Source organism: Scyliorhinus torazame, chromosome 17 (assembly GCF_047496885.1).
Source record: "Scyliorhinus torazame isolate Kashiwa2021f chromosome 17, sScyTor2.1, whole genome shotgun sequence".
Classification (NCBI taxonomy): domain Eukaryota; kingdom Metazoa; phylum Chordata; class Chondrichthyes; order Carcharhiniformes; family Scyliorhinidae; genus Scyliorhinus; species Scyliorhinus torazame.
In genome coordinates, this window is record NC_092723.1 from 131653123 (window position 1) to 131679166 (window position 26044).

A 26044-nucleotide genomic window follows, 5' to 3' on the forward strand; every position below is an offset into this window, starting at 1 on the left:
AGTCTCTCCTCCTGGCCCCTAGCGTGGATTACAAACAGCTCACTTTTCCCCACATTCAACTTGTACCACGAGAAGCTCCCAAAGTCTCTTAGGATCCTCATGGCCTCCCACATCCCCTCTAGCGGGTCCGAAATATACATTAGAAGGTCGTCTGCGTAGAGGGAAACCCGGTGCTCCTCCCCTCCCCCCCCCCCCCCCCACCGGACCAGCCCCTCCAGTTCCTTGAAGTCCTCAGCGCTATGGCCAACGGCTCAATTGCCAGGGCAAATAGTAGCGGGGACAGGGGGCACCCCTGCCTCGTCCCTCAGTGCAATCTAAAATACTTCAACCTCAACCGGTTCGTGGATACACTTGCTACGGGGGCCTGATACAGAAGCTTGACCCACCCTATGAATCCCTCACCAAATCCAAACCTACCTAACGCTTCCCACAGGTACTCCCATTCCACCCGGTCAAAGGCTTTCTCTGCATCCATTGCAGCCACTACCTCTGCCTCCCCTCCTTCTGAGGGCATCATAATAATATTCAGGAGCTTCCTCACATTTGTGTTCAATTACCTGCCCTTGACAAAACCCGTTTGGTCCTCCTCAATCACTCCCGGGACGCAGTCCTCTATTCTGGTAGCCAAAGTTTTTGCCAGCAGTTTGGCATCCACATTCAGGAGTGATATCGGCCTGTAGGACCCACATTGAAGCGGATCCTTCTCCCTCTTCAAAATGAGCGAGATCAATGCCTGCGACATCGTCGGGGGGAGGGTTCCTCTCTCCTTTGCCTCGTTAAAGGTTCTTAGCAGGAGTGGGCTCAGTAGCTCCGAGAATTTCTTATAAAATTCTACAGGGAAGCCGTCCGGACCCGGGGCCTTGCCCGACTGCATACTTTCTAGGCCCTTAACTATCTCCTCCAACTCAATCGGGGCCCCCAGTCCCTCCAACAGATCTTCGTCCACCTTTGGGAACCTCAATTGATCCACAAATTGCTTCATCCCTCCCCCACCCCTCAGGGGTTCTGCGAGTAGACTTTGTGGAAGTGGGAGAAAAAGGAGAACTCCTTCGCCCTTGATCGTGCGGATCTCCACGGGTCCACGCCCCCCATCTGATCCATGAACTCCCACAGGGCCCTGGCCGCCGCCGGTCTCTTTCCCGACCTGGACTTAGACCGGTCCAGTGCCGGATTCAGGACAGTGTTAAAGTCCCCACCCCCCCCACGATCAAGTTACTTGACTCCTGTGGTGTTGGGTGCTCTGGTGCACAGATGAGCCAACACAGTTGTATGTGGTACAACTCTATTTTATTTTAACTCTTATAATACAGTTCGTTCTGGATACTCTGCACGTGCTGTCTCCCTGAGTGTGTTTGGTAACAGATCTGTCCTGGTCCTCCTCTGCAGCTAATACTGACCACCGGGGGTCGTGTCTGTGCTTTTATATCTTTCTGTCATTGGTTGTGGTGTTGTGTGTTCTGATTTGTCTGTTGGTGTGTCTATCATGATGTGTGTGTTTGAATATCATGACATCCCCCCTTTTTACAAAGATATGTGCCTACGTGGTTATAAATATAATTGTGTCGCGAGTGCATCTAAGAGTGTGTGTGTGTGTTGTGTACAGCGTGTGTTTATGACGTAACTATTTACATGGGGCGATGTCGGGTGCGTCACACTAACAAGGTTGTACCATAACAAAACTTGGATGCGAGAGAAAAAAAAACTTGAACATTGGTCCGGTCAGACGATATCTGGAACAATAAACAACAACAGGTTATAATACAGAAGTGTTTGACTTTTTGAACGTATGAACAGCGTTATAAGTCCAGTCTAATGGGTGACCGCCTCAAGAATGGGCTGGTCCTCAAGCCGGTTCAGCTGTGGAGATTTGAGGTCACACTGGTTCACCTTGGACTGTTGGAGGTGATGCTGTTGCCGAAGTCTCTACTTTACCATTTGTTGTACTTCGTGCAGTGCTTGGTTTTTTCATTCGTGCAAATATAACATTCAACATCTTTGTTAGTGGTGCCTTGGCTGTGGTTTGGTTCTGGTGGCGATGGAAGGGGCATGATCCGTGGCATCTCCACGAAGTCATCCTTGGGAACCAGTGGAGGATCCGGCGTGTGCGTACGGTTCGGTTGCGAGCGTGGAAGGCGGCGCAAAGCTCGCTGATTTCGCCTACGCACCAATCCATCCGCCCTGCATGCCAGGAACAAGGTGGAGTCTTTTTTCTTTTTATGTTTGTGGTGGACGGCATCTTGTAGCCGATGGGTCGTTGCCATCGAAGTAGCACCATCACTAATATCATGCAAGGCGATGACTGTGCCAGATGTGGAAGTTGGCCGAGACCGTGCACGCTGGTTCCGGCCACCTGCTGTGCCGGAAGGGCGACTCCGCAGAGAAACGTCAAAGCATGTCGCCTTGGAGAGAGAATTGTTGCTCGCATCAACGTCTGGCGATGGCGCGAATTGGTGTGTCCATCTTGGTGTGTGTGTTTGAATATCATGACAACTCCAAGTCCGGGATTTTACCCAACATGCGCCTCATGGGCTGGTTTAGCACAGGGCTAATCAGCTGGCTTTTAAAGCAGACCAAGGCAGGCCAGCAGCACGGTTCAATTCCTGTCCCAGCCTTCCCGAACAGGCGCCGGAATGTGGCAACTAGGGGCTTTTCACAGTAACTTCATTTGAAGCCTACTTTTGACAATAAGCGATTTTCATTTCATTTCATGAATTCCGCATCATCCCAGTTCGGGACATAAACCTTCACTGACACCACCTGGGCCCCCTGCAGCTTGCCACTCACCATTATGTACCTGCCCCCCTTGTCTGCCACAATACTCCCTGCCTCGAATGCCACCCGTTTACTAACCAGAATTGCCACCCCTCTGGTCTTTGAGTCTAGCCCCGAATGGAACACCTGGCCCACCCATCCCCTCCTTAACCTCGTTTGGTCAGCGAGTTTTAAGTGCGTCTCCTGTAGCATGGCCACATCCACCTCCAGTCCCTTTAAATGCGAGAACATGCGGGCCCTCTTGACTGGCCCGTTCAGACCCCTCACATTCCACGTGATCAGCCTGGACGGGGGATTGACCCCCCCCCCCCCCCCCCCCTCCCTGCCGACTAGCCATCTCCTTTTTTTGGCCAGCCATGTGCCCGCGCCCCCCCGCTCGCTCCAGCCCTCCCGCCGGAGGCCCCCCAACCCGACTCTCCATCCGTCCCCAACAGTTGGCTCCCCTTCAGTCAGCAAAGCAGCAGCCTCCCCCCCCACCCAACCCCAACCCGCCATGCCAAGCACCCGCTTAGCACTGATTTGCAAATTTTCTTTAATGCTTACTGACCCAATAACCAAAATTCAATGTGGAACAACCAATAGTACTAACATATACAAAGGAGTGCCGTAGTTCACTTTTAATGTCAGTCAGGTTAAAACATTTTGAAATGGCCAATGTAAAAACATTACAGGTAATGCAATGTTACTGTCATTTATTCAATCAAGATCCTATGCCAGCATTTCTATATCAAATGATGAATTAGCACAATGGCAATTGTCATGGGGTCATTAAGCAGCCAGAGTAGCTTACAAGCATCTCACATTTCATTGCAAGATTTTAACCAGATGGATTTTGATAAACATGTCCACACAGCAGCAAAGTCCTGATGGCAGAAACAGCCTGAAATAACAGGTTATTCCTATCAGAACAGAGGGGCTACAGTGCAGGTATAATACTTTGACACACCAATGACTCAAGCACCTTTGACTGTACAACCACTGATGAACATGCGGGCAGTTGTTTGGGGGTTTGGTGGGAGGATGGGATTGTTGTTGTTGATATGGAGACTGACATTATATTTGTTACTGCTTATTGTTTATTGTTGGTGGGTGCAAATTTGGGAGAAAATGTGAAAAAGGAGAATAAAAATATTTTTGTAAAAAACAAATGACACGGGTTACAATCTGATTTTAAATTCTTGAACCTGACTGACATCCACTAAACCAGTCACTTTTAAATCCTGACTGCTCAATCTTCCTTGACTTTGCACAATGGAAGTGATGATCTTCAGGTGAATGAATTTAAAAGTGATGGGGATAATTGAAAACACTTTTGCATGTGCTTTATTTTATGACCATTTAAAAGTCACATATTCTGTATTTATTGTGTAAAGGTTTATATTATTCAAATAAAACTTACATTAGTATGGTAAATGGAGTTGGTTGGCCCAAAGGATTTTCTCATTTACAGGCTGAAAGATTTGGAGGCAAATCTTTACAATGCCACCACTGGTAATAACTCGTAATTACAGATAAGCGTGATCCAATGGCCACCCTGCAGCAGCTACCCGTGGCACATCATGGCCGATAAAAGCCAGGTGACTCCGCTCCCGGGATCTCCCCAGCTCGCAACGCCTCGCAAGATCCAACACGACGTAAATCCCGCCCATTATGGGCGGGATCACGTTTTGTCAAATCTGCACATTAGAGCAAGACAGTTAGTCTCACTCTAATGTACAGATTCCGGGGTACCTGAGGATTTGGGATTCAGCCCCTTCGCCTCGGAGCCTGGCACTGCCAAGGTGCCCAGGTAGTATTGCCAGCTGGCAGGGGCACTGCCAGATTAACACTACCAAGGGGCGATGCTGACATTATTTGCACATGCGCGATCAGGCTGTGGGTGTTGGGGGGGGGGGGTGCGTTGGGCTGGAGGGGAGGTCGGGCATAGCTTCGGGGACCTCGAAGATCAGGACGTCATTTCTGATCTCGCGCTGCATTAGGGAGTTTCAGCGAGATGAGCTCCCCACTGTACAAAATGGGGCTATGTGCAGCCTTAGCCGCACGTTTCCCGTGAGTCCTCTTATACAACATGAGTCGTGTTGAATAACCATGTGTTTCTCAGCACTGCGAGCGCCTGGAAACACGCGGCTAAACTTGCTTATGGGGTTTGTTCCCATTTGGATGAATCACGTCCATTATAAATATGGGTCTTGCATGGGAAAAGCTGACACAAGGTGAGGCAACAAAATAACAACAGGATGTAAGGATTCGTAGAAGAGAAATGGCTGCAATACAAGATTTTGAATACGAGTGTGGAAGGTCAAACTCAGTGGCTCTATTAACCAGTGAGTAGTTGAGCCATATAGTTGAGTGGGGAAAAACAAAGAACAAAAAAGGTCAAAGATAAGGAGCAGGCTGTTGTTCGGTTAAAGTAGAAAAGAAATTCCAGTGGTTGCATTTTCTGGTTTTCCCTAACAGACATCTTAATAATTGCACAGTAACTTTACAGTTAAACAATCAGTTTTTAATGGTTAGGTTTGCAACACCTTGACTTCAGTGGGCTGGTGTTTTACTGCACCAAATTAGTACTGATTGTGAATCAATCTGAACTGCTTGCAATCCCCAGTGAGTACAGAAGGATAGTTTAATCAGATGTGTGCTGCAGATGCCAAGCCGAACATCCACCTACACATCCATAAAAATGCGCTGTTTAAACAGGGCAGAATGCCAAGAGGATATTTCAGTTCCTCTGGGCTTCTGTTTTCATACCAATGCTCATTTTACTGGAATTTCCAATTTTTCTTAACTATGTGAAAAAATCATAAACTTTACTGTGATGGGTCAATGCAGATTTCTTGTTTGACAATCACTTTACAAAGGTTTCCCATGAGAGGATGATTTTTTTTGGTTCTTGTAGTACAATGGAACGTGGTCATATTTAAAAAGCACAGTAATTGAAAGACCTTATTTGTACAGAGAAAAAAAGACAGCAATCACAAAAAGGAAGAAGAGATGGACTGATGGTTAGATGGAATTATATAGAATCTACAGCACAGAAATCGGAAAGTCAGCCCAACTGGCCATTGCCGGTGTTTATGCTCCAGTTGAGCCTCCTCCTACCACTATTTCACCTAACCCTATCAGCATAACCTTCTATTCCTTTCTCTCCCATATTTGTATTCAGCTCTGCTTAAATGCATCCAGACGCAGAGAAATACACCCAATTCAAAATAAAACAGCAACTCCAATTTGGAATTATTCTCCAATATATTGCAGACACAATTATAGAACCATAGGGTCTCTTCACAGTAACTTCATTGAAGCCTACTTGTGACAATAAGCGATTATTATTATAGAAATCCTACAGTACAGGAGGCCATTCATCCCATCGAGCTTGCACAGACCCTCTGAAAGAGCACCCTATCTAGGCCCCATGCCCTGTTCTATCCCCGTAACCCTGTAAAAGCATCTAACGTGCACATCGTTGGACACTAAGGGGAATTTAGCATGGCCAATCCACCTAACCTGTACACCTTTGGACTGTCTATTGTTATACTGAACTCTTACATACATTTTTAGGTACATCCCCCTGGTTTGGGGTACGATGTTGACTTTTTTCAGCAGTATCATAAAGTACTTTCATGTTTTGTTTAAAAGCGGTGAAATATTTAGTAATTTTGGAAGATCCGATGATTCATTTACGTCCTTGAATTGCTCCAATGATTTCCAAATGTTCCCTCAAACTTTCTAATCAAAACCTAGAACTTGGCCCAAACATTTGGATCTCTCTTGTAATTTCCCTGTTTTTATTTTTTATGACCATATCAAACTCTGCCGATATTAAAGATATTAAAAAATTGAAGTTTTCATTGCTCTATACTTATTCTAATCCTGGATGTTGCAAGTGCAGTATGAGTCCTGCAGTATTTACAGAATGCTGATGGCAACTAGTGGTTAACCTTCAGTGCTGCACTTGTCAAAAAAGTGCCAAAACAAAGTATGAAGCCTTTTAAAAATAAATTTAGAGTACCCAATTCATTTTTTCTAATTACGGGGCCAATCCACCGAGCCTGTACATCTTTGGGTTGTGGGGGTAAAATCCACGCAAACACGGGGCAGAATGTGCAAACTCCACACAGTGACCCAGAGCCGGGATCGAACCTGGGACCTCGCACCATGAGGCAGCAGTGCTAACCACTTCGCCACATACTGCCCTAATACTTTCCTAGTTCAACAACTGAAAATCAGCATTAGCCTCAAGTTCCATTTCTCTGTCTTATTTGGATAAACAGGAACATAAATTTCTCTAAATTCAAAGTTATGCCAACTTCAACTTCATGTAATAAAGAAATTCTCAAATTTCAAAAGGGGTCAAGTCACATTGCAGGATGAGAGATAGAAATGCTCGGTCAGCAGGGATCAGCATAATTTACTACTAGAATATAAAAACGTAAGGTTTAAATGGATTTGTGGAACATTTCCATACACAAGTCTTCCTTGAGCTGTTGAAAATTCAGAAGTACACACTTGCAATATTTTTTAATGGACAGAATAGCAATCACTTGCTAACACAGTCCCATCTCAATGAATTCTGATGACGCAAGACATAAACATTTGAATACATACTGCAATAGTAAGTAATTCCGTGTCCTGTGATGTCTTCAATCTTTTTTCCAATCACATAGAACATTGCTTTCCTTAAAATTAGACTTTCCTTTTCAAGAAACCATCTCAAAAAGTCATAGTTATTTCTGTTATCAAAGATTTTCTACACAAACAAAAGATATAATACAATTTCACTAAAAGACATATTTTGCACTTTAGCACTGAAATCATCAACTTTTTGATTCTCTTATATCAATAAGCAGCTTGTTGTTCCTGAAACCATGTGATTAGATTCAATTCTTAATGTGCAGAACAAACAACTCCCTGGAGCCTCAACTTAATGACAACTTGCATTTTGTAGCCACCTAAAATGGCTGATTCCCTATTAATTTGGCCAAAACCCGATTTAAAATGGCTAACCGAAAAGGCTGATGGGAAAAGCAGCCAACAGGACACAAACGGACAGCTGCAGACAGAATAGCGTATTCGGCTCTGGGGAAGTCGGCCCAGATCGATACTCAAGACTATTAGCAGCACATCAACCCAGACATCTGCAGTTTAATCGGCTATCCCCGGGAACAATTGCAACATATTAGCAATTGAATGCCGGACCAGGCCTGTCGGCGCCTTCAGTGGCCGAAACAAAGACAGGTGAACGACCACCCCCCGATCGAGGAATCGCCGCGTTATTGGACATATCGAACCCAGTGATTGGGAACAAGTCCAGTCACTTGGGGCTCAGGGTCAAGGGCTGCCCCGAGAGGTGGGAAGCCCCTGGACCCTATAAAGTGAGGGGCCAAGTTCAGATCTCTCTCTCTCTCTCCCTTCTTCACCTGCTCGAGACCTTCGCAAGAACATCGACCAGAAATAGTAAGTTTGACTCCAGCGATCGCTACCCGATAAAGACTCCTAGCCATCGACCCGTATCAGCCTATTTGAATCCCGCGGGCCAGATCCGATTCGATAAGCCATTCGTTTCCCTGACCTGGTGGGCCCTTCCAAAAGTTAAGTATTGGCCAGTAGTTATCGGTTTCTATATATAGTAGGGTTATTGTGTAAGCATTAATTGTTGTATATAATAAATGACCGTTGTTTTAACTCTTACTAAGCGGTGTGCTGACTTATTAATCATAACTCGAGCTTGAACCACGTGGCGGTATCAGAAAGATACCAGGCGACTCGTGGGCAAAGGTGACATAATCAGAGCTAATAAACTAAGGCTAAAAAGAGCAACCCTCGACTTAATGACAACTTGCATTTATACTGCACCTTTTAAACATTTCTCATACAGGATGTGAATGTCATTGGATAGGCCAGCAGTTATTGCCAATCCTTAATTGCTCTTGAGAAGATAAAATGTCTCAAGGCACTTTATAGGAGAGTTATCAAGCCAAACTTGCACTCCACTGCAGCCAAATCCATGTTCCAATACATATCAACTCAATGAAATCTACAATAATAACATAAGATGCTGGAAACACTCAGCAGGTCAGGAGGCATCTTTGGAGCACACAAGATATGGGTAACATCTCAGATTGAATAACTTTTGCCAGAACTCAGTCAAATCTGATCTTCCCACTTCCACCTCAACTCACTAAATCAGAACCGTCCTACCCTTTTCACCTGGCTAAGTCAGATGTGTAAATAACTGCAGACCTGGTCAGTGAAGCCGGGACTTCAGATTTATGCTTTAATTCTAGTAACTATTTCAGTGCATCCTGCCATGTCTTTGAAATTCTTGCCATACAAGTTGCTTTGAACAGAGCCAAATTCACTAGACTCTGGGGTGGTCCCAGCGGATTGGAAAATAGCAAATGTGACACCACTGTTTAAAAAAGGAGTTAGGCAGAAAGCGGGTAATTACAGGCCAGTGAGCTTAACTTTGGTAGTAGGGAAGATGCTGGAATCTATCATCAAGAAAGAAATAGCGAGACATCTGGATGGAAAGTGTCCCATTGGGTTCATAAAGGGAAGGTCGTGCCTAACTAATTTAGTGGAATTTTGTGAGGACATTACCAGTGCAGTAGATAACGGGGACACAATGGATGTGGTATATCTGGATTTCCAGAAAGTTTTGACAAGGTGCCACACAAAAGGTTGCTGCATAAGATCAGGATACATGGCGTTAAGGGTAAAGTATTAGCATGGATAGAGGATTGGTTAATTAATATAAAGCAAAGAGTGGGGATTAATGGGTGTTTCTCTGGTTGGCAATCAGTAGCTAGTGGTGTCCCTCAGGGATCAGTGTTGGGCCCACAACGTTCACAATTTATATAGGTGATTTGGAGTTGGGGACCAAGTGCAATGTGTCCAAGTTTGCAGACGACACTAAGGTGAGTGGTAAAGCAAAAAGTGCAGAGGATACTGGAAATCTACAGAGGGATTATTATCTAAATGATAAAATATTAAAACACGCTGCTGTGCAGAGACCTGGATGTGCCAGTGCATGAGTTGCAAAAAGTTAGTTTACAGGTGCAACAGGTGATTAAGAAGGCGAATGGAGTGTTGTCCTTCATTGCTAGAGGGATGGAGTATAAGACTAGGGAGGTTATGGTGCAACTGTAGAAGGTGTTAGTGAGGCCACACCTGGAATAGTGTGTTCAGTTTTGGTCTCCTTACCTGAGAAAGGATGTACTGGCGCTGGAGGGGGTGCAGAGGAGATTCACTAGGTTAATCCCAGAGTTAAGGGGGTTGGATGACGAGGAGAGGTTGAGTAGACTGGGACTGTACTCGTTGGAATTTAGAAGGATGCGGGGGGGGGTTCTTATAGAAACATATAAAATTATGAAGGGAATAGATCGGATAGATGCGTGCAGGTTGTTTTCACTGGCAGGTGAAAGCAGAACTCGGGGGCATAGCCTCAAAATAAAGGGAAATAGATTTAGGACTGAGCTCAGGAGGAACTTCTTCACCCAAAGAGTTATGAATCTATGGAATTCCCTGCCCAGTGAAGCAGTTGAGGATGCGTCATTGAATGTTTTCAAGATAAAGATAGAGAGTTTTTTGAACAATAAAGGAATAGCAGCCTCGGAGGGCCAGGGGGCCTACTCCTGCTCCTAGTTCTTATGTTGTTATGTTCTTAGCCTAAACCACCATGTCTTGTACAACACAAATGTCGGGCGCTATTCTCCCCCCCCCCCCCCCCCCCACGCCGGGTGGGAGATTCGCCGGGGCGCCGCGCGAATCGCGCCACGCCGCCCTGACCCCCGCACGCGATTCTCCCACCCCCCCGGAAACCAGCGGCGCGCGATTCACACCGCGCCGCTTGGAGAACCGGCGAGCGGCGATTCTCCGGCCGGATGGGCCGAGCGGCCGCTACGATAAGACAGGTTCCCGCCGGTGCCGTCCACCCCTGGTCGCTGCCGGCGGGAACTCTGCGGGAATGCTGGGGGGGCGGCCTGTGGGGGAGGGAGGGGGGCTCCTTCACCGGGGTGGGGGCTCCTTCACCGGGGTGGCCTCCGATGGGGTATGGCCCGCGCGCGGCCCCAGAACACCGGCCCCATGTTGGTGAGGGGCCGGCGTGCGTAAGACGTTCCCCACGCATGCGCAGGATGGCGCGGCCTAACTGCGCATGCACAGGATTGGGCTGCCCTAACTGCGCATGCGCGGGTTGGCGCGGCGCCCATTTGGCACCGTATAAGGACGCTGGAGCGGCGTGAACCGTTCCAGCGCCGTGCTGGCCCCCTGTGGGGGCCAGAATAGGTTGTGCCCGGGCCCTGATCACGCCGTCGTGAAACGCGACGGCGGTCACGATGGTGCGAACACTTGGCCTCCATATCGGAGAATGGCTCCCGTCATTCTGTTACTTTCATATTCAATATTTTTATGTAGGAAACACAGAATCCATTTGCGTTTCATACTTTTTCTGCCTGCACTCCCAGCTTTAAAGATTTGTCGATCTGCAGTCCATATTTTTTGTAAATAAATTTAGAGTACCCAATTATTTTTTTTCCAATTAAGGGGCAATTCAGTGTGTCCAATCCACCTAGCCTACACATCTTTGGGATGTGGGGGTGAGACCCACGCAGACAAAGGGAGAAGGCGCAGGGACAGTGTCCCGGGGCTGGGGTCAAATGCCGGTCGGCGGCGGCGTGAGGGAGCAGTGCTAACCACTGTGCCACCGTGCCACCCCATCTGCTGATTATATATGAACAATTGCATTAGGAGCAATATTAGGCCACTCAAGCCATCTCCACCACTCAATTTTGTGGCCAAGCAAATTTTAACCTCAACTTCACATCCCTGCCTACCCCCCATAACGTTTCATCCATTGATCATCAAAAATATATCTAATTCTGCATTTAAGGTATTCAAAGACTCTGCCTCAAACAGTTTTTGAGGAAGAAAATTCCAAACTTTCACAAACCTCAGAGAAAACATTAAATCTCATCGCTTGTCTTAAATGGGTAATACCTTGGGCTGGATTCTCCATTTTTGGGACTATGTCCCCACGCCGCCGGGAAAACTGTGGTCTTTAACGCCAGGAAAGTTGGCGTCAAAAGGCCACAGATTCCCCGTTTTGCTGGGGGCTATCAGGCAGCTGTTGTAAAGCTCGCAGCTCTAGCTGCCGATATGGCCCCCATACGTCCAGGTCAGAGGCCGCGCATGTGCACGGCTGCGGCCTCCAGTGGTAGCGCCGTGCACCATGGCGGATTCAGCCTGCGGACCTGGATTGGCAAAATAGTGGCCCACATCGGCCGCTCACATGCCCCGGACTGCCCGCTCACATTGCCCCCAGTCCCGAGTGAAGCCCCCCTTGCCCGCCGATCGGCCCTCCCCCGACTGTGGTGGTCCCCGAATGAGACCGCAGCCGCCACGCGAGGATCCTCGGACGGTGGGACCATGAGAGAACCACGGCGTCGGGAATTTGGCTGGTCGGCAATGGAGCATCGCGGAGCGTGCCTCAGGCCATGGATACTTGGCACGGCATACTCCACGAGTGCGCCGATTTTCGGGGGGTGTGGGGGAGAATTTGAAAAGCAGCGCCACTTCCGATTTTGGCGCCAAAACTGATTCTCCGCCCCTTCGCCAAACATGATATCGGCGTTGGGGAGCGGAGAATCGAGCCCCTTATTTTTAAACAGTGGCCCTTAATTCTAGATTCTCCCACAAGAGGAAACATCCTTTCCACATCCACCCTGACAAGTCACAACAGGATCTTCCAGTTTCAATCACGTTGCTTCTAATTTTTCTTAACTACAACGTATACCATGCCTAGCCTTTCCAGCTGTTCCTTATAAGATGACTACCCATTCCTTGTATTAATCTAGGAAACCTCTGAACTTCTTCCAAAGCATTTACATATTTCCTTAAAAAAGAAGACCTGTAACAGTACTCCAGATGTGGGGCTGGATTCTCACGCCGGCGTAAAATCGCTGGTGTTTCACTCTGGAGTCTCCTCAAAAAAAAAAGCTAATTTACTCACCTTCAGGGGGCTAGCAGGGACCCAGAGTAATTCACGCAGCCTTAGCTGCGGATACAGGCTCCCGCACGTCCGATTCTGAGTCCGCACATGTGCACGGTGGCGGCCTCCAGCGGCCGTGCCGAGCGCCATGGTGGGCGGACTCGGACCACGGAGGCAGCTCCGAAATTTAGGTCCCCCCGATCGGCTGCGCGCCGGTAGATCCGACCTGCCTGATCTGTCCCCCGGCCGTCCACAAGGCTGTCACCCCGGTGCCCATTCACCCCGCACCACCAGGGCAGCTGCGGACTCACCCAAGGTTCCCGAATGGCAAAGGTGGTTAGAACCACGCCATCGGGAACTCGGCCGGCTGGGAGCGGAGGACCGCTGGGCAGGCCTCTGGCAATGGCCCCCCAGCCGTACGAAGTACTCCACGATCATGGCGATTCTCGGGTCCCGGAGAAACTCCGGACCAGCGCCGGGCCTGATTCCAACGTGAAACGTGATTCTCTGCCCCCACGCCAAACGCGATTTTGGCACGGGGAAGCGGAGAATCCAGTCCCTGGTCTCACCAATGCCCTGTGTAACTGTAGCATAATCTCCCTACTCTTGTATTCAATCTCCCTACTCTTGTAATAAATAATAACATTCTATTAACTTTGCGAATTACTTGCTGCACCCGTTTACTAATCTTTTGCAATTCATGGACTAAGATACCATTGCAAGAAAATGTCACATTTTCCCACATTATACTCCATTTGCCAGATATTTGTCCACTCACCTAACCTATCTATATCCCTTTGTAGCCTCCTGGTGTCCTCTTCACAAGTCACTTTCCTACATATCTATGTGTCATGAGCATTGGTGCTTTCACCCAAGTCATTTATATAAATTGTAGAGTTACAGCCCCAGCACTAATCCGTGTGGCTGACCACTCATCATATCCCGCCAAACAGGAAATGACCCATCATGTCTACTCTCTGTTTCCTGTTAGTGAGGCAATCTTCTATCCATGGCAATTTATTCACCACAGCATGAGTTTCCCCCCAAAACTATGATGTGGCACTTTATCAAATGCCTTCCGGAAATCTAAGTACAGCACACCCACTGTCTCCGCTTTATTCGCAGCACCTGTTACTTCTTCGAAGGACTCCAATAAATTGGTTAAACATGGGGCGGCACGGTGGGGCAGTGGTTAGCACTGCCGCCTCACTACGCTGAGGACCCGGGTTCGATCCTGGCCCTGGGTCACTGTCCGTGTGGAGTTTGCACATTCTCCCCTGCGTGAGTCTCACCCTCACAACCCAAAGATGTGCAAGGTAGGTGGATTTTCCATGCTAAATTGCCCCTTAATTGAAAAAGAAAATAACTGGGTAGTTTAAATTTATAAACAAAAATTTTTTTTTCTAAATTAATTGGTAAAACATGATTTCCTTTTCATAAAACAATGGTTACTCTGCCTGATTACCTTCAATTCATCTAACATCTTGTCCTAACATCTTTAATATAGCTTCTAGCATTTTCCCTGTGACAGATGTTAAGATAACTGACCAAAGGTTTCCTGCTTTCTGAATCCCCCCCTTTATGAATAAAGGAGTTACATTTGCTTTTTCCAACCAAATGGAACCTTCTCCAAGTCTTGTGAATTTTGGAAAATTAAAGCCGATGCATCAACTATCTCATTAGCCAGTTCTTTTAATACCATAGGGTAAAATCCATCAGGACATGGAGACTTGTAAACCCACAGTTCCAACAATATGGAGACTTGTAAACCCACAATTCCAACAGCGACAACAATTTATCCTTCAATCCCAGTAAAACTAAACCGCCGGTCAGTGACTTCAGGAAGCAAAGGACTGTACACACTCCTGTCAGCATCAACGGGGCCGAGGTGGAGATGGTTAGCAGTTTAAAATTCCTACACATCTCCAAAAATCTGTCCTGGTCCACCCATGTCGACGCTACCACCAAGAAAGCACAACAGAGCCTATACTTCCTCAGGAAACTAAGGAAATTCGGCATGTCCACATTAACTCTTACCAACTTTTACAGATGCACCATAGAAAGCATCCTATCTGGCTGCATCACAGCCTGGTATGGCAACTGCTCGGCCCAAGATTGCAAGAAACTTCAGAGAGTCGTGAACACAGCCCAGTCCATCACACAAACCTGCCTCCCATCCATTGACTCCATCTACACCTCCCGGTGCCTGGGGAAAGCAGGCAGCATAATCAAAGACCCCTCCCACCCGGCTTACTCACTCTTCCAACCTCTCCCATTGGGCAGGAGATACAAAAGACTGTTAACGCGCAAGAACAGACTCAAAAACAGCTTCTTCCCCGCTGTTACCAGACTCCTAAACGGCCCTCTTATGGACTGACCTCATTAATACTACATCCCTGTATGCTTCACCCGATGCCGGTGTTGTGTAGTTACATTGTGTACCTTGTGTTGCCCTATTATGTATTTTCTTTTTTTAAATTTTCTGTTGCGTTGCTCACAGAAAAATACTTTTCACTGTACCTCGGAACACATGACAATAAACAAAATCCAACCCAAATGTGAAGTATTATTTTCCTGGTGAATATAATTTTCTACAGTTCCTCCCTTCCTTCCAATTCCTGATTTACAGCTATTTACGTTACTTGTAACTTCTATAATATAATGAAGACCTATTCAATTAATCTGCCATTTCCTTATTTTCCATTATTAACTCCCAGACTCGCTTTTTTTCGGACCAAATCTCATTTTGTTAACTCTTTTCTTTTTAAATAGCTACAGAAACTCTTACTTTCTGTCTTTATATTTCTAGCTAGCTTTCTCGCTTAGTTTTTCCCTCCTTATTAATCTATCAGTCATTCTTTGCTGTTTTTTATGCTGTGTCTGATCTTCTGACCTGCCACCCACCTTTGCGCAATGACATACTTTTTCTTTAAAGTTTGATACCATCTTTAAGTTTTTTAATTAACCATGGATGGTAGGTCCTCCCCTTGGAGTTTTTCTTTCTTGTTAGAATGTGGCCATTCAGGGCAGCATGGTGGCGCAGTGGTTAGCATTGCTGCTTCACGGCGCCGAGGTCCCAGGTTCGTTCCCACCTCTGGGTCACTGTCCATGTGGAGTTTGCACATTCTCCCCATGTTTGCGTGGGTTTCGCCCCCACAACCCAAAGATGTGCAGGGTAGGTGGATTGGCCACGCTAAATTGCCCCTGAATTGGAAACAAATGAATTGGGTACTCCAAATTTATTTAAAAAAGAATGTACCAATTCTGTGTATTCTGAAATATCCCCTTAAATATCTACCACTGCATCTCTTATTGATTAAATTGCCAGTTCGCTTCAGCTAACTCTGCTTTCATACCCTCATAATTGCCCTCATTTAAGTTTACAATACTAGTCTTAGACCCACTCTTCTCTCCTTCAAATGCTGCTACCTAGGGCTGCATTCACTATGAGGTCATTACGCAATACCATCTTAATGTACAGTAGCAGGTATAGTACATGATTGGCTCCAGAATCTGATGATCTACGAAATTATCCTGAAAACATTCTATTAATTCATCATCCATGTTGTTTTTGCCCCAACTGATTATTCCAGTCGATCTGCAGATTAAAATCCCACATGATAATCGTCGTACTTTTCTGACAAACTCTCACTATTTCCCCTATGACATCCGCCAAGCTTTCAGTCTACATCTGAAGTCTATATCTCCTGCACTTTCACTCTACTTACAATGTCAACATTTATATTTAGAGTATATACTTCCGTTCACTGTTTTTTTTTCATTAAAATGTACTAATTCTCAACTCTCTGCATTCAACAGCATCGGTTACCTATTTTCCCATTCCGCTAACCTGTGTCCTCCTGCATTCATCGTCACAGTTTGAAATATCTCTTAATTTGCTGTCAGCAAACTTGAATGTAAATCTTCTCACACTCAAAGTATAATTCATTCTCCACCACTTATAACTCATTAGCTAAATGTATGCTGCTGGCACTCATTGGGAGCATGGTAGCATTGTGGATAGCACAATTGCTTCACAGCTCCAGGGTCCCAGGTTCGATTCCGGCTTGGGTCACGGTCTGTGCGGAGTCTGCACATCCTCTCCGTGTGTGCGTGGGTTTCCTCCGGGTGCTCCGGTTTCCTCCCACAGTCCAAAGACGTGCAGGTTAGGTGGATTGGGCATGATAAATTGCCCTTCGTGTCCAAAAATTGCCCTTAGTGTTGGGTGGGGTTACTGGGTTATGGGGATAAGGTGGAGGTGTCAACCGTGGGTGGGGTGCTCTTTCCAAGAGTCGGTGCAGACTCGATGGGCCGAATGGCCTCCTTCTGCACTGTAAATTCTATGAAACTATGAAATAAAAACAATTATCCTGGTGGCAAGGTTAGAAGTACATTGCCACATTTTAGTCTATAAACCACAAAGTTAACACAGAAATACGCATGGCAGGAGTAGTGTTAAACTGACTGAATGGGCAGGATTCCCCTATGATCGGGTGGAATGTTTAGAGGATGCGGGTTCATGGGAATTGGCTGACCAGTATAACATGATAGTGTGATTACAACTCTTTCTGAGCTGTTTCCAGCTCCATACTTTAAGTTGAAGTCAGTGCTTGGTACAAACTGCAACCTCACAACATTTAAAGGGGATTGGAAGGGATTGAAACAAAACAGGGCCTTGCATATGCATTATGTGGATGGCAAAAGCAAATGCTGGAACAATCATTCATGTGGTAAAATCATTGAGCAATTGCTTCTTGGTCATTGTTGCCTTAAACGTCTGTACTCTGTTCACTGACCTTTACAAGAGATTAGAAAGGGTTATAGAAATTACAGTTTTAAAAAGAAAATTACTGAAATTGCCGAGTAGAAAGCAAAATGCTTATAAATTCAAAACAAGTTGCTCTAGCAACAGATCTGACAGAGAAGAGAAGAAATCTATGAAAATCCTTAAGTAACTACTCAGAGGGCATATCAAGAATTTTACAATGATGTGATAGCCAAACCACAGCCTATTGAATCCACATGGATCTAATTACTGTTAAATCATTGTCATGTTAAGTTCATCTTTAAAAGCCATTGCTGGCATTGTTGGATCAATAACAAGTACATAACACTGGGAAAATGATACTATGCTTCTGAACAGGACACACACTTTATTCTCAATTTACAATGGACGATAATGGTACAGAGTCTTCAGTTATGTAAGTGTCGTGTTGGGTGCTCTGCTACACAGACGAACCAACACGGTTGCAGATGGTACAACTCTGTTCTATTACTATCAATAACATCTGTAAACTTGTTACTGTGGTTCATTCATTACCCTTTAACCTGTGGACCCAGCCCTAACACTATCTTGGAGAGGCACTCAGCACATGGTGAATGTCTGAGTGGCTTGCTGTGAGCTCTGTGCCCTGAGCTGTCTCCTGCTGGAATGAGTGGGAACTGTGGTGTTCCCCGTTTTATAGTGCGTGTGCCCTTGCTTGTGATTGGCTGTGATGTTGCGTGTGTGTTGATTGGTCCGTTGATCTGTCCATCAGTGTGTGTGTGTGTTTGCACCATGATGGTTATCTGAATATCATGACAGTAAGCACAGATTATTAACATGTACATAATGGCCACACAATAAAAGGATACAAGGCTGTTTCAGATCAGCTCGACAAACATTAACACATCAATGAAACTGCTCCTTTGTGAGATGGGGACAGTTCTGATGCACACTCTGCACCTCTAAGTGAAATATATTCTGTAAATAAAAGCAAATTACTAGAGACTGGAATCCAAAACAAAAACAGAAAATACTGGACAATCTCAGCAGGTCTGACAGCATCTGTGGTGAAAAGGGAGCTAACGTTTCGAGTCTGGATGACTCTTTGACAAAGCAAAACTCTGCAAATGCTGCCAATGTCCTTGTTTCAGGGAAGAAATGATGTCACAGCACTTCATGGGTAAATCAAATAATTCTCCTCCATTATTCTCATCAAATCCTAACTTGTAGAGATTCCTTCCATGCTGCCTAATTTCCTGTCTCTCTAATCAGTCCCACCACCATTATCCATGACTTAATGTACTATAATTTTTGATGTGGAGATGCTGGTGTTGGACTGGGGTGAGCACAGGAAGAAGTCTTACAACACCAGGTTAAAGTGTTCTTTGTATTCTTCTCTTTGAAGTTTTAGTGCGAGGCATCCTGAAGTCTGTATAAAAGACAGACAGAAAGCGCACTTAGTAAGCGCTGCGCAGGTGAAAGAGACACAGCCTGGGTGAGTAAGACACATCCAGAGTGGGAATTTGAAATTTGGTAATTTGGTGCAGTGAGGTAACCAAGAAAGTTTCGGGTGCAGTTCAGAGGAGGAGGAGCAGTCTCTGTGTGAGTATAAAAACCAAACGGTAACTTCCTGTTTTCCACTTTTTTTTTCAAAAGTGACGTCAGAGGGAAGCTGTGATCTGATTGGTTGATAGCAAATCTGCCCCAAATTTAAAAACACCACAGCTAAACTCGTAAACTTAAATTAAACTAATTAATTAATTAGAGATGGCTGGTCAGGTGATGTGCTTGAGCTGCTTGATGTGGGAGCTGGCAGATCCCATTGCGAGCTGCAGCGACCACATCTGCAGTAAGTGTTGGCTGCTCGAAGGGCTCCAGCTCAGAGTTGATGATCTGGAGTCTGAGCTTCAAACACTGAGGCACATCCGGGAGGGGGAGACTTATCTGGACACTGTGTTTCAGGAGGCAGTCACACCTGTCAGAGTAAGTAGTTTAAATCCTGCCAGTGGCCAGGGACAGCAGGGTGTGGCTGCAAGTCAGGCAGGTAAAGGGAACCAGCAGTCAGGAACTCAGGAGCCTCAGCCCTTGACTCTGTCCAACAGGTATGAGGCACTTGCTCCCTGTGTGGATGGCGAACAGGGCTGCAGGAAGGATCAGTCAGCTGACCAAGGCACCATGGTTCAGCAGGCCATTCAAGGTGAGGGAGTAAATAGGCAAGTTGTAGCTGTAGGGGATTCTATTATCAGGGGGATAGATAGTATTCTTTGTGAGCAGGATAAAGAGTCCCGCATGGTATGTTGCCTGCCCGGTGCTAGGATGCAGGACATCTCTGACCGGCTTGAAAGGATACTGGAGCGGGAGGGGGAGGATCCAGTTGTTGTGGTCCATGTCGGTACCAACAACATAGGCAAGTCTAGGAAAGAGGACCTGTTTAGAGATTATAAAGAGCTAGGATTCAAATTAAAAAAACAGGTCCTCAAGGGTCATAATCTCCGGATTACTGCCCGAGCCACGTGCAAATTGGCATAGGGAGGCAAGAATAAAGGAAGTTAACACGTGGCTGAAAGAGTGGTGTGGGAAAGAGGGGTTCCTTTTCATGGGACACTGGCATCAATTTTGGGACAGAGGGGACCTATACCGTTGGGATGGTCTCCACCTGAACCGAGCTGGGACCAGTGTTCTGGCGAAAAGAGTAAATAGGGTGGTCAATAGGACTTTAAACTAGAGATTGGGGGGGGAAAGGGAAAGTCAGGGAACCAAGAGGTGAAGTAATCAGTGGGAAGCGTAGCTGCTTAGGAATACAAAAAAGTACGAAAAGACAGAACTCAGGAGAGGTTACGATAGTCCCCATCTCACAAAATATGACACAGTGTATGGAAAGGCTCAGTAAAGCAAGGTCCACCACACTAAAAAAACAAAAAGGGACGGTCAATAGAGAATTAAAGGTGCTTTATTTAAATGCGCGCAGTGTACGGAACAAGGTAGATGAGCTTGTGGCCCAGATTGTGACTGGCAGGAATGATGTGGTAGGCATCACAGAGACGTGGTTGCAGGGGGTTCAGGACTGGCATTTAAACATCCAGGGATTCACAACCTATCGAAAAGACAGAGAGGTGGGCAGAGGGGGCGGGGTTGCCTTGTTAATTAGGAATGAAATTAAATCAATAGCACTAAACGACATAGGGTCAGATGATGTGGAGTCTGTGTGGGTAGAGTTGAGGAACCACAAAGGCAAAAAAAACATAATGGGAGTTATGTACAGGCCTCCTAACAGTGGTCAGGACCAGGGGCACAAAATGCACCACAAAATAGAAAGGGCATGTCAGAAAGGCAAGGTCACAGTGATCATGGGGGACTTCAATATGCAGGTGGACTGGGTAAATAATGTTGCCAGTGGACCCAAAGAAAGGGAATTCATTGAATGTTTACAGGGGGGCTTTTTGGAACAGCTTGTGATGGAGCCCACGAGGGAACAGGCCATTCTGGACTTAGTGTTATGTAATGAGCCAGACTTGATAAAAGATCTTAAAGTAAGGGAACACTTAGGAGGCAGTGATCATAATATGGTAGAATTCAGTCTGCAATTTGAAAGAAAGAAGGTAGAATCAGATGTAAAGGTGTTACAGTTAAATAAAGGTAACTACAGGGGCATGAGGGAGGAACTGACAAAAATCGACTGGGAGCAGAGCCTAGTGGGAAAGACAGTAGAACAGCAATGGCAGGAGTTTCTGGGAGTAATTGAGGACACAGTACAGAGGTTCATCCCAAAGAAAAAAAAGGTTATCAGAGGGGGGATTAGGCAGCCATGACTGACAAAGGAAGTCAGGGAATGCATCAAAGCAAAAGAGAAAGCCTATAATGTGGCAAAGAGTAGTTGGAAGTCAGAAGATTGGGAAGGCTGCCAAAACAAACAGAGGATAACAAAGAGAGAAATAAGGAAAGAGAGGATCAAATATGAAGGTAGGCTAGCCAGTAACATTAGGAATGATAGTAAAAGTTTCTTTAAATACATTAAAAACAAACGGGAGGCAAAAGTAGACATTGGGCCGCTCCAAAATGACACTGGTAATCTAGTGATGGGAGACAAGGAAATAACTGAGGAACCAAATAAGTACTTTGCGTCAGTCTTCACAGTAGAAGACATGAGTAATATCCCAACAATTCAGGAGAGTCAGGGGGCAGAGTTGAATATGGCAGCCATCACAAAGGAGTAAGTGCCAGAGAAACTAAGAGGTCTAAAAATTGATAAATCTCCGGGCCCAGATGAGCTACATCCTAGAGTTCTAAAGGAGATAGCTGAAGAAATAGTGGAGGCGTTAGTTATGATCTTTCAAAAGTCACTGGGGTCAGGGAAAGTCCCAGAGGATTGGAAAATCGCTGTTGTAACCCCCCTGTTCGAGAAGGGAACAAGAAAAAAGATGGAAAATTAAAGGCCTAACCTCGGTTGTTGGCAAGATTCTAGAATCCATCGTTAACGATGAGATTTCAATTCTTGAAAGTGCAGGGTCGGATTAGGACAAGTCAGCATGGATTTAGTAAGGGGAGGTCGTGCCTGACAAACCTGTTAGAGTTCTTTGAAGAGATAACAAATAGGTTAGACCAAGGAGAGCCAATGAATGTTATCTATCTTGACTTCCAAAAGGTCTTTGATAAGGTGCCTCACGGGAGACTGCGGAGTAAAATAAGGGTCCATGGTATTCGAGGCAAGATACTAACATGGATTGCCGATTGGCTGTCAAGCAGAAGGCAGAGAGTTGGGATAAAAGATTCTTTTTCGGAATGGCAACCGGTGACAAGTGGTGTCCCGCAGGGTTCAGTGTTGGGGCCACAGCTGTTCTCTTTATATATTAACGATCTAGATGACGGGACTGGGGGCATTCTGGCTAAGTTTGCCGATGATACAAAGATAGGTGGAGGGGCAGGTAGTATTGAGGAGGTGGGGAGGCTGCAGAAAGATTTAGACAGTTTAGGAGAGTGGTCCAAGAAATGGCTGATGAAATTCAACATGGGTGGTCTTGCACTTTGGAAAAATGAATAGAGGCATCGACTATTTTCTAAACGGTGACAAAATTCATAATGCTGAAGTGCAAAGGTACTTGGGAGTCCTAGTCCAGGCTTCTCTAAAGGTAAACTTGCAGGTTGAGTCCGTAATTAAGAAAGCAAATGCAATGTTATCATTTATCTCAAGAGGCTTGGAATATAAAAGCAGGGATGTACTTCTGAAGCTTTATAAAGCACTAGATAGGCCCCATTTAGAATACTGTGAGCAATTTTGGGCCCCACACCTCAGGAAGGACATACTGGCACTGGAGCGGGTCCAGCGGAGATTCACACGGATGATCCCAGGAATGGTAGGCCTTACATACGATGAACGTCTGAGGATCCTGAGATTATATTCAATGGAGTTTAGGAGGTTGAGGGGAGATCTAATAGAAAATTACAAGATAATGAATGGCTTAGATAGGGTGGACGTAGGGAAGTTGTTTCCATTAGCAGGGGAGACTAGGACCCGGGGGCACAGCCTTAGAATAAAAGGGAGTCACTTTAGAACAGAGATGAGGAGAAATTTCTTCAGCCAGAGAGTGGTGGGTCTGTGGAATTCATTGCCACAGAGGGCGGTGGAGGCCGGGACATTGAGTGTCTTTAAGACAGAAGTTGATAAATTCTTGATTTCTCGAGGAATTAAGGGCTATGGAGAGAGAGCGGGTAAATGGAGTTGAAATCAGCCATGATTGAATGATGGAGTGGACTCGATGGGCCGAATGGCCTTACTTCCGCTTCTATGTCTTATGGTCTTAAGTCCAACAGGTTTGTTTCGAATCTGTCTGGTTTGAGACAATTCACACCTCTTTAACCTGTGATTATTCCTATCTCCAGTTGCTCCATCTGGACCTGTAAAGATTCAATTACCTGCAAAGACTCGCACTCAAGGTATCGTCTTGCATCTTTGACTCCGTCTATATAATCGCTTCTCGGCCTTTTGGCTAAGATCAAGTGTCTGTAGATTGAGCCTTTGGTTCAGATCTGGTATGTCTCTCTTGTGGGGACCATGAATTGGATTCAATTTGAATTAGTTTTTTGGAGCAGGCGAGGAGCTAGATTAGGGGTTTGCCCCTGACCCACACTCTGAGCCCTGGCTTGGTAACTCAGAAAAAGAAAAAATTTATAATGAAAAAAAAAGACTTTGTCTATATATATATATATATATATATATATATATGTTTCTGGAACCTACTTCTTCATTCACCTGAGGAAGGAGCAGTGCTCTGAAAGCTAGTGATTCGAAAATATCCTGTTGGACTTTAACTTGGTGTTGTAAGACTTCTTCGTATAATTTTTGATACATTATTTAATACAGTAGATACAAACTTCAAAATTAGAGATTTCAACAATAACTGGTATAGTTTTAATTATGGCCCCACTTTTTATTGGACAGCTGTCTTTGATAAGTTTTTATCAATTGAATTGAATCAATAATTATCAGTATCCCAACTCAAAACATTTCAGACATTTAGAGGAAAGGCTGGATCCCCATAACACACTGTCCCATTTGAGAAAAAGGTTGTGAATTTCCCTTCCTGTTTACGTCAGGTGGGTTCGGCGACAGAGCGGATAATCTTGTGAGAACTCCCAAATTGCGTTTCAAGCTGACATAAACAGGTAAACAATTGTCCCCTCGCTCATCAGTGTGGGCAAGTTTTCCAACGTTCAATGTTGGGAACATCATTTGAATGCATTAACATCTAATTATCAGGCCTCTACGCCTGAATCACCCAAATTCTCCATCAGAAAATCCATTCACATCGGCTTGAGGGCAGAACGGTGTGAATCATGAATACTCTCCCAAGACATGCATCTAGCAAGTATCCTCCCAGGGGAGCTCCTGGGAGTGCAGCATACCGGGGAGAGAGGGTCATGCCCCCTGGCAGTGGTGGGATGGGCTTCCAAGTGAACTCCTTTGCATTGGGGTGGCCTTTAGAAATTGCACACTGATCTTCGAGGGACTAAATTGCTGGTGGGGTCGGAAAATCAGAGACCGCCTCGTCAGTGTTATATCATGGGACATGCCCCTTTTAAGTTTTTTTACTCTAAGTGTGGGACTATATGCTGGAGAAAGCTGCCACCACTGACGGTGAATTCAATGGCATTTTTCTGCCCGACATCGGTATTTTCCGATTTCTGGGAAAATTCCACCCAAAGACTCTTCTGTTTGCATGGATCTTAACTGAACTAAGTTCAGCCAAGTACAACCTGCTTTCACAAAAGCTGAAACTGTTCCTTGCCCCACTATAGGACAAATCAATTTCTTTCTTAACTACATGACCTCCTTAACTCTGCTCAACTCTTTGCACCTCAATAGGGATGGTCCTTAATGAAGATATGATCCATAGCACCATATAGACATGACCTTGCATTGATCTGTAGTGCCTCTATAATCTTTAATAATAATAATCTTTATTATTGTCACAAGTAGGCTTACACTAACACTGCAATGAAGTTACTGTGAAAAGCCCCTAGTCGCCACACTCCGGCACCTGTTCAGGTATACTGAAGGAGAATTCAGAATGTCCAAATCACCTAACAGCCCGTCTTTCGGGACTTGTGGGACGAAACCTGAGAACCCGGAGGAAACCAACGCAGACACGGGGAGAACGTGCAGACTCCACACAGACAGTGACCCAAGTCAGGAATCGAACCTGGGATCCTGGTGCTGTGAAGCAACAGTGCTAACCACTGTGCTACCATGCCGCCACGGTAAAGGCTAAAGACTACAAGTCTTGGTTAGGCCACACTTGTAGTACTGTGTACAGTTCTGTCTGCCATATTATGAAAAGGATGCAGAGACACTGGTGCAATAAACATTTCAGAGCTTTGAAGTTCTACCCATCATGAAAGGAAGAGCAGTTCAGGTTTCTTCAAAGAGAAGACCGAGGTACAATGTTCCCTTTAATTTCTCTTTGCTGTGCGTGACCAGCGCTTTGTATTGCATGGTCCCTTTAAGATTGCCAAACATGAATGTGCACACCCTAAAGGGAACATTGGGTGTGTGCAGCCTGTTTATTCTGTGTGGTACATCATGGATTGCTGCACAGCTTGGAGAGAATATTGCTGAGGGTTATCTAATGGGTGTTTAAAATTACAAAATGTTTTGATAGATAAAGGTAGAGCATTTCCACATGTGGGGAAGAAAACTAGAGGTTATCAATAAAAGATAGTCCCAAGAATTCAAATAGGGAACGCAGAACCAACTTAAGAGAATGTGAGCCTTGGTACCATCGGGAGTCTTGAAGCAACCCATACATACTTTAAAGGGAAGGTTATATCAGCAGGTTAAGGAGGTGGAGATTGATGATTATGCTAATCGAGTTAGATGAACAAAGATAGTGTTTAATATTAAGGTAACTAAAGTTTTAACCCTTTCTAGTACAGAAATACAAAATTAAACTTATGTAAAGCTATACCTCAATTTTAATACCCGCGAATACAAATATAGATGACTTAAAACTAGCTCTGTTTCC

At 45.5% G+C, this 26044-nt stretch overlaps 1 protein-coding gene, 1 non-coding gene and 1 pseudogene across 5 annotated transcripts in view; 1 reads left to right on the forward strand and 2 right to left on the reverse strand.

The window, feature by feature from the left end:
- Positions 1-26044, reverse strand: part of mad1l1 (mitotic arrest deficient 1 like 1) — a 1358866-nt gene that overhangs the window by 223015 nt on the left and 1109807 nt on the right. The window lies entirely within an intron of this gene.
- On the reverse strand, positions 3613-3886 carry LOC140394661 (small nucleolar RNA SNORA53; annotated as a pseudogene).
- Positions 23490-23683, forward strand: LOC140394630 (U2 spliceosomal RNA). The gene has a single exon (XR_011935935.1). It is a non-coding gene; the product is annotated as a U2 spliceosomal RNA (small nuclear RNA).